We start from the raw sequence: 7,664 nt of genomic DNA, 5'->3' as shown, positions 1-7,664 counted from the left end.
CAGGATTAGAGAAATACTTAGATGGGAAAAATCTGAATTTAAATGTAGAAACGATAAAGATAATGAGATTTAAAAAAGGAGTGAAAGGAAGAAAGAATGGACAGGGAGATGGAAGGGGATAAAGTTAGAAGAAGAAAAAGAGTTAAAATATTTGGGATATATCTTGCAAACGAATAGAGATCATGGAGCTCATATAAGAGAAAGGATAAAAAAGCAGCAGGGGTAATGAATTTGATATGGGGAATAGAAAAAAGAAGGGCAAAAATTGGAGAAGAAGAATGTGATTATTTGATACGCTGGTATGGCCGGTATTAGATTTTGGAGCAGAGATATAGGGATGGAAAGAAAGGAAAGACATTAAGAGCTTACAAGAAAGCTATATAAGGTGGGCACTAGGGGCAGATAGGAGGACGCCAGGATATATGGTGAGAGAAGAAGCGCAAATGGATTAGTTAAGTATTATAGCGGCAAAGAGCGCATGTGAAATTTGAGACGAGGCTGAGGGAGGGAAAGGGAGGGGAGTTGGCGAGAACTGAAATTAATTGAAAATTCCTTGGTATATTTTTAATCATGCTCAAATATTTAAAATACTTTAAAATCTCTTGAAATTTTTCAAGGCTCTTGAAAATTCTTTGAAATTTTAAAAACACCCTGAATTATTTCAAATATTTTTTATTTCAAATCCTTTAAAATCTTATTCTACATTATTGAAATCAATTTAAAATTCCTTGGAATCTATTAAAATATCCTAAGATATATCCAATCCTTTAAAATCTCATATTAAATTACTCTAATCAATTGAAAATCCCTTGGAACCTGTTAAAATACTCTGAAATACGTCTAAACCTTCAAAATCTTTTGAAACACCTCGACATCTTTTAAACATTTCTAAAGTACTTTTCAATTTTATTAAATAACCCTCCTAAAGTAAATAACCCTTATAAAATTTTCCAAACTTTTCTAAATTTAAATCTGCACTTTTAAAAATTTCAAAAGTTTTTTAAGGATTATAAATATTTTAGGATTTTTTAAAAGATGGCTAGGAATTTTAAATTTATTTGTATAATTTAAAGGAATTTCAAAGAATTGAATCAAATTTAGAACGGTTATTTTTAAAAATTCCAAAGTACTTTGGCAATCTTAAAAAAAAGTTGTAGGTATTTCAAAAGCTTTTTAAGGATTTGAAAAATTTGAGAGAATTTTAATATTCCAAGGAATTTTCAATTGATTACAGAAATTTAATATAAGATTTTAAAGGATTTGAAATATTTCAGGCTAATTTTAAAATTTCAAAATATTTCAAAACATTTTTAAGGATTTTAAATATTTAAGGATGTTTTAACAGATGTCAAGGAATTTTCAATTGATTACAGTAAATTTAATACGAGATTTCAAAGGATTTGATATATTTGAGAAAATTTTAATAATTTTCAAGGAATTTTCAATTGATTTTAATAATTTAGTATATATAAGATTTTAAAGGATTTGAAATATTATTGGATATTTTAAAACATTTTAAGGAATTTTCCAATAATTTCAATAATTGAAAGCGATTTCAAAGAATTTGAACGATTTTTTTCATATTTTTCTGGTTGAAAGTGGAACTACTTTGTTTAAAATGTAGTTTTTTCGTAGGTTGATGATTCATCAATTTAGTTGAAAAATTTTTTTTCTGAAAATTTAACTATTTTGTAGAAAATTCTTTTTATTTTTGGTTAAAAATTAATTTTTTTAAGCTATAATATTAACTAATCTATGTTTCATTGAAAAGTTATCATATTCAATTTAAAATTGGTTTATTCAATTGAATTCTCGTCTTTCTTGGTAGAAAATTATTATTTTTCGTCGAAATTGAACTATGGTTAAACATCAATTTTTTGTATAGAAAATTAGTTTTGGTGGAAAATAAACTTCTTTTATGTCAAATTAAATATTAATATAATATTTATAATTATAATATTAACATCGATAATGAATTAAGAATCACACGAAACATCAAAATCGCCAATTTCTTTAATTTCATTCAAATGGGGATCGATATATAAATAGAAGACCACCAAAGTTTTACGAAGCTTTTACATCGGCATTCATCGTGCAGCAGAAAACGTGAGAAAACCGATTTTCGAGTCGCGCATTTTCGGCTTACACACGAACTTACAGTGGTAATCATGCACCTTATGTTTTTCGGCTCCCAAACGGTAGGTACGGTGGGGGTAAATTTGTAGCTCGATCTGGCAGCTTTGACAGACGCCCCTCTGGAAGATGACGTTTTTCAGTGTCACAGGATAGTTTTCAGATGAGATATGCTAAATCTAGTTTTCCAAAGGGGCATCAATCTCTCTATGCATCTCCCTATTCGTGGATTAACCTTCAACCTTTCCAACAGACAGATGATAATTCTATGAAAGATTAAATTAAAAACTATCCAGGTGTCAATTAAAAAGTTTTTTCGGCAGCATGCTATACCTTTTTTCAAGCCACGTTTTTCGTACCTCTCTCTTTGCAAAGGCTCAATTCTTCGAACAATCCTTCGTTTAGGATAGCTGAGAAGATCTTCTACACCTTTTTCAAACGAGTTATTTATCTGTAATTATCTGATTTGAAAAAGTCACCTATCTTCTGTAGAAGTATAGTGCTAGTTCTTGCCAGCCTCTGCGGAATGGGCATTTTCGGTTTTAAATGATTTACTGATGTGTAGAATTGAACTTTGTCTATTAGAAGTGTTCACTACCATCTGGTCCTGTAGTTGTCGAAAAACTCCTTGAAGTGTATGATATTATTAGTATTTTCTCCTAAATCCAGTGTTTTCGGGATCTTGCATACTTTTCTCCAAAAAGTGTCTGTCTACCTCGTCGGGCTTTGGTGGATTTTTGATCAAAATAAGGCGATCTCTGAAAACCGGTCAGTGAGAAACTTTTGATTTTCCCTGAACCATCCCTCCCTCTTCTGTATTCTCCTTCATGCGTTAGATAAGAACTGTATTTTGTCAACAATGTACTACCTGCTTGTCAACAGCTATCATCAGTTTGTGGGTTAACTTTCGAACCCCTTGTATAATAGGCTTGTCAGATTTAATGATCCGTCATCGCTTTCAGCCATCAATTTGCATCAGCCAAAGCTGTCGCCGCAGCATAAACTGACAAGTGTTGGTCAACAGGTCGGAATCCTCACAGATATCCTTAAGATATTAGGAGTTGTTTGCTCTCGGATGTTCCTCCTCTTAGTCTGTGACTTCTTGATACAGATGTTTGGGAAGTGCTCTGCGTACATATCCATTTTTTAAAAGGTATGCAGCTGGATTCTGCAAAGATTGATGCAAAAAGTGCGGAAATTCTGGGTGTTTCTGGCACCACAGAATGTGCAAACGCGCGACTTGGCCTCCCTCAACAGGGATACTGCTAGTACCGTAGCAGCCCAGCAAGTCATTCTTGATTCGATTCGTTCGCTTAATGTGAGCGTTTCGTCGGTTTTTTGTCGTGTTCTTATTCAAATTATTAGCAGTATCCCGAAATATACAGTTATCGGCACTATTTTCCGACACTGTACATCCCTGTAGAGTCCCGCACTAAAAGATCAGGTTGCATAATTTGAATGGTCGCCCGATATCCCAGATTCTCCATTTAAGTTACACCAACCAATATACGCTGGGAACACCATTTGAGTCCGGTTTCTAGTACGCTGCTAAATAACCGTGAATTAAAGCGAACGGAAAATGCGTTATCTGAGAACGTACACATGTAAACCTTCTAGTATTTAGCTTCGAAAATTAAGCGGAAAAATGAGTTCAGAATATTGAATCAAATACATCGGCTGTCTGCGAACAGTTACAACAATAGCCAAGAAAATAGGAATTCTGCGGCTAGTATTGAAGAGAAATTCTTGTATTTATTGTAATTGATATATTTTATTTAAATTCAATCTGCTTAGGTCAAATACAAATTTTAAGTTCTGATTTTAAGTTCTTAAGGAAATAATTTATTTTATCGATGGTGTGAAACAAAATTTCAAGAATAAGTTTCAGATCGGGAATAACCCGGTAACAATGCGTTGATTGCGACAGATAGATTTACATTAAACAAATTGAACATTTTAATGCCTTTAAATGCGTACCAATTGCATTTTTGTGCAAAAAATAATTCAATTACATTGACCGGTATTGATTCCATTCAATATATTGTCGATAGGATTAAATGGCATTAAGACGGTTCGATACTTGGTTCGTGAAAGGCATTGCATGGAATACAATTTGGCGGTTCAGCGAAAGTAATTGAATGGCATTAAATGGCATAAACTCATAGGCACAAGCAAATCGCTGCAATGCCTTAAAGTGTATACGCATTGAAAATGATTGAAACGAAACGAGTTTTATACAATAAATCGCATTTAATGGCATTTCAGACAAAAATGCAATTTGTACGCAATTAAAGACATTGAAATGTCCATTCTTTTAAATGACAGTTTATGCGTTACAATCAATTCCTTTTTACCGGGAAGATAATAAAATCGGGTGCAGTGACTCAGATCGTATTGGAGCTCTATTAAAAAAAGAAGCAGCACGAAATTGTCTTCTATGTACATTGATTCGTGATCAGTGACCTCGCAGAGCCACAAGTAATTATTTTCAATCGATTTCAGTCATTAAAGCTGAAAGGTTTGGAAATAACCCGCCATATAAGATCCGCCATGTTGAATTCTGAAATTTTTACTGCAAAATCTCCATCCATTGAATGCTTAATTATTTGGCACAAATCCCCCATAATGAATCAGCCATTTTGGGTCCGCCATTTTGAATTCCGATATACTGACAACAAAACCGTAATTCACGACCTCGATTTGAGGAAATGTAGTAACAGGGAGAATAGGCGTTGATATAGAGCCGCCATATTGTATCCACCATTTTCAATTACGCAATGTATCATATGGTTCATCAAATTACCTTCACAATTATAGAATTTAAGCCCGTAAGGTACATTTCAAATCGATACTTTCATAATAAAAAATAAAAGTAATTTGATCATATATTTATATGTTCTGAAAACTAGATAAAATTTCCTAAATTTGAGTCTAAACACGATTTTTTAAGTGAATCTTGGAATTTATTGAAATTAGTAGAAAATACTCGCAGTCATCCTAAATTCATGGAAATCAATCACACTCACCCTCTATAAGTAATATCACCATTAGTAATTAAGTTGCAATTAATTTCATTACCCTTAATAATTTTTAATCAGTTTCCATCGCAATTGACAATACCTGCAAATCTACTGAAATTAATTTCCATCCATTGATATCAATTTGATTTAATTGGAATAATTTTAAAACAACTTCAATCAATGGCAATGATTTAGGCAAATATTTTTTATCAATTTTTCACATTTGCATTTATTTTTAATCATTTGAAATTATGTACAATAACTTTCATTCAATTGCAATAACCAAGAGTAAAAAGGAATACATAGAAATGCTGTAATTTTGATTACTTTTCATCAGTCTAATTCATTAGAAAATCAATTTTAATAAACTTTCGGCACTTAAAATATATTTTACTGCATTTTAAACTACTGAATCGTGTTGCAAAAACCTTCCTTAATTTCAATACACTAAAAAAATGTCAATCAACTGCAATTGAAATTATTTGCTTTGGAGATCTTATTGACTTGAAATTTCATCATTTCCACATACTTAGAGTATTTTCATTTTTGGTGTTTGAATTTTCAATAATAATTTTTTAAATTTAAATCGTTTACATACAATAGCGAATAATTAAAATTTTCATTTGATAGAAGTCAGTATATAACTGGGTAAGAGATCATCGTGTCCACCACAAATGTTCGGAAAGAGTAGAAGATCCACACAACAGCAGTCGTGGATTTTTTTTTACACGTTGGTTGGCTGATGATGAAAAAGCATCCGGATGTTATTAGACGTGGACGTCAAATAGACATTAGTGACATCGTTTCGGATCCAGTCGTGGCCTTTGGTGATAAGTATGACTATTAAATAATATTCAACTTGTAATAAAATATTAATTGAATGTAGGGCAGAGTAGGAAATGGTGCCCGTGCGGGCACGGTGACAAACACAAATAACGGCCGTGTTTGTTTATTTTAATATTAGATTTTTACATAAAATAACTGTTTGTCATTGGTAGAATATTGATTTGAATCAATTACTGTTTTAGAATACGCGTCGGAATTGTAATTCATTATGAACAAGCAGTTTTGGTGGAAACTGATGAAAAAATATTTGACTGAAATTAAGTACTTCCGAGGTGTGTTCAAAAACTAAGGTGACTTTTCAATTTTCGCGGGCTACGTACATTCAAGTTTTAAATTCTTTCTTTTGTTGTGTTGGTACACTCGTCACGATCATATGTTCACATTTTTGACTATATAGCTCGTGTTGTTTTTCTGGCAAAAGCGTAAACGGTTAGAAGGGTTTGGTGTGCTCGGCGGTTTTCTTCTTTCGACAAAAATGGAGTAAAGAGTTTGCATTAAATTTTGTGTGAAAAATAGAATACAGTGCTCTAATGCTCTTGAAATGTTGACAGTTGCATACGGTGAGTCTACTATAAGTAAGAAAAATGTGTATAAGTGCTACAAGCTGTTCCAAGAAGGCCGAGAGGATGTCGAAGACGAACCTCGCCATGGACTCACTGTCTTCTTTGATTACCGTGGCGTAGTGCATCAGGAATTCTTACCACAAGGTCGTACGGTCAATAAGGAGTATTACCTTCAAGTTATGTGCCGTTTGCGAGAGGCGATACGCAAAGAACGTCCGGAACTTTGGAAAAACAATTCGTGGCTTTTGCATCACGATAATGCACCAGCTAATTCATCGTTGCTCGTGAAAGATTTTCTTACCAAAAACAGCACCACAGTCATGCCTTAGCTTTCATATTCACCGGATTTGGCTCCCAGTGACTTTTTTCTTTTCCCAAAACTGAAGAGACCCATGAAAGGACATCGATTTTTAACGATTGAGGAGATAAAAACTGCATCGCTGAAAGAACTCAAGGCTATGCTACAAAATGATTATCAGAAGTGCTTCGATGATTGGAAAAAGCGTTGGCACAAGTATATTATATCTGAGGGGGATTACTTTGAAGGGGACAACATGAATATTGAGGAATAAATGAATATTTTTTGAGAAAACCATAAAGTCACCTTATTTTTTGAACACACCTCGTAAAGCGTATTTGTACAAAATTAAAGCATGAAAAAGTAAGGTTTTAATACAGTCTGTCAAGTTAAAGTGTGGGTGGCTTTACTCGCAGTCGGTAAGGTGTATCGACATGATTTTGGTGTCAAAATATTAAGAAGAGCTCCCTCTTTCATGCTTTTTGATTTAACATTCAGTTTGCTTTCAATTCTCATCTTGTTACCACGTTACAAAAAATGAGTTCCGTATATGTAGGTGCAATCTCCCAAACCCATGTTTCGAGAAACAACCCCAGAGATGCACTTTTACCAGATGTTTTACAGTCCGCTGCACTAATCTTGAGGTTGAATGTGTCCAGGCATGTGATGACTTCACGTAATCCCAAACAGAAACCTCGTCGATGAATATTACCTCGTCCCAATCTCGATCAACATTTTCCTGGGCCCACGCAAGTCGCTTTTCGATGCGCTTTTCACCAAGCAATGGTTTTTTCATTGTAGGGC

The 7,664-nt window shown here is 33.4% G+C and overlaps 1 pseudogene; it reads left to right on the top strand.

Moving 5' to 3' along the window:
• The first annotated feature begins 3,313 nt into the window (after positions 1-3,313).
• LOC117178593 overlaps positions 3,314-7,664 on the top strand; it is a 6,031-nt pseudogene continuing 1,680 nt past the window's right edge.

This window comes from Belonocnema kinseyi, chromosome 8 (assembly GCF_010883055.1).
Source record: "Belonocnema kinseyi isolate 2016_QV_RU_SX_M_011 chromosome 8, B_treatae_v1, whole genome shotgun sequence".
Taxonomy (NCBI): Eukaryota; Metazoa; Arthropoda; class Insecta; order Hymenoptera; family Cynipidae; genus Belonocnema; species Belonocnema kinseyi.
The sequence above is the reverse complement of the archived record's forward strand: the minus strand, read 5'-3'. Positions and strand labels throughout refer to the sequence as shown.